Source organism: Triticum dicoccoides, unplaced genomic scaffold (genome assembly GCF_002162155.2).
Source record: "Triticum dicoccoides isolate Atlit2015 ecotype Zavitan unplaced genomic scaffold, WEW_v2.0 scaffold33656, whole genome shotgun sequence".
In the NCBI taxonomy this organism is placed as follows: Eukaryota; Viridiplantae; Streptophyta; class Magnoliopsida; order Poales; family Poaceae; genus Triticum; species Triticum dicoccoides.
In genome coordinates this window covers 1-2,047 of record NW_021264324.1, presented here as the reverse complement: position 1 = coordinate 2,047, position 2,047 = coordinate 1, and the positions used below count along the sequence as shown (strand labels likewise).

Genomic DNA, 2,047 nt, shown 5'->3' with positions numbered 1-2,047 from the left:
CAAAACTGTAGTACAACACATCTCCATAGCCAACAGAACGACAACACAACACATTTGAGGATGCAATGTTCATATACAGGGTAAACTAAAGGATACAATTGTTCATACACGGTACATATCAAGTACAAAAGGATGGATAGATGTGACAAAGGGGATGCAATCACAAAAGAAGAGGGAGATCACACGGTAGTTTACACAGTGCATCACAGGAGCTAGTGGCATCGAATGAAAGTCCAATCCCATGGTTAATGAATCCAAACAAACATAGGGACTTGTATAATCTAAGAGGTCCTGGAATCACAGTAATTGGTTGTCAACAAACAAAAGTAACCACCAGTTTCCAAAACCCTACTATGTATTAGTAAACATATGGTTGTCGCATAAAAGCGTCTTCATCCAAGGAAATCAAAAACAATATTTATGGTTGCTTGTTACGACCACGTCACTAATACAACACATACATCAAGTACTCCAACCCTAATGGGGAAATGACACACTATATTCCCATGAAAGGTTAAGTGTAGGTCAAAAAGAAAACAAAAGAATTCATGGTTTCTTCAATGACAAATTCATTTGAAAGCAAGTGGAAAACTGGTAAAGCTTTGGAGCCTTGCACAGGGTTGAAACTTTGAAGCCTCACATTCCCAAGCAATCTTAAGGAGGGCCAACATAATTGAAACCAAGAAGAACTAAACAATATATCAGCTAGAGAGCAATACCTGCATTGGCCAATGATGACACAGTGGCATGTTTGGGAATAATTATGAAAGGTTCCTATTCATCTTCACACAGTGCATGTTTCAACAATAATTCTGCCCCTGATAGAAACAATTCTAGCGAGTGAGCACTTCCTGTCAATGTATCTCCCTGAAATGAAATAAGTTAATAATCAGATTTCATCCTCCCTAGAATGGAGCAAATTAATAATTTGATTACATTCTTATAAGAAACATATTGCCTAAATACTCCATAGAGGTTACTGACAAGTAAACAACATATGACACATGCATCAACCAATAAATATCACAGGTCTTTCAAGAAAAATTATCACATGCCAGCAAATAAAGGTTTTGGTAAGTATTTTCCTTCATGTACTCACTCTACAGGACAAACAAATTGGTAAGGATTAGCTAAATTGATGAACCAATTATCACAGTAACTTCAACTCCATCATGGACACTATCTATTTTCAAAAACAAAAAGGATCCACTAAATAGATAAAGCAATTATCTTATACACAAACAGAAAGACCACATCTACATATCTAAACAGAAAGACTTCATAATTAGCTTCTATCTTACCAATGTAATCGACACCTATAATTGACTCAAAAATATTAAAGCCTAACCCGAACCAAAATGGAGGTCACAATCTATTACCTTGACATAAGAAGTACCAACATAAAAAATATAGGCAAAACCATTTGGAACCTCGATAACAAGAGTGGTGGTTACATAAGAAGTGGTTTCACCATTTGAGAGAGTGTGGCCATGAGTTTACTGCTTAGGTTTCACCAAAGCATTCAAAATGAACATATTGATTAGACACATATTGATTAGACAATGCGAAGAGCTACAACTATTTACTGGTGCAAGTTTGATGAAAATGATTCAATAAATAGGCACTTGTAGTGAAATAACTGGGAAAATGTTTCAATAAATAGGCGCTTGTAGTGACTCATGATATAACCACTAAATCTTCTCTAGCCTTCAATTGAATGTACTATTTTAGAATTGAAAAATGCACACAAGAGCATGTAAGAGGCACAAGTACCTCTATCAAGACCAAAAGCAACACATAAAAGGTGTATCAAAGAGTTCACAGGTTTCCGAGTACATGGATACATTCCTGCAACGTATAGCAACATAAATGCTTCACATTGACATGAAGGTACCTCTGTCAAGCAAATGCTTCACATTATACCTAATCATATTTAACTGCCGGGAGGTTAGCAGAGAATTTCTAAATAACTGGATATGAAAGAGAAGTAAAACAAAGAAACACATATGGCCTTTTGAAGGGGGCAAGTAGATCAATGCTACCTCTG

General features: G+C 36.0%; 1 long non-coding RNA gene across 1 annotated transcript; it reads right to left on the bottom strand.

The window, feature by feature from the left end:
* Positions 1-22: 22 nt before the first annotated feature.
* Positions 23-2,006, bottom strand: LOC119345915. The gene is made up of 3 exons (XR_005167267.1): positions 1,774-2,006; positions 720-867; positions 23-291 (listed from the first exon to the last, which is right to left on the bottom strand). It is a non-coding gene; the product is annotated as an uncharacterized LOC119345915 (long non-coding RNA).
* Positions 2,007-2,047: the final 41 nt, after the last annotated feature.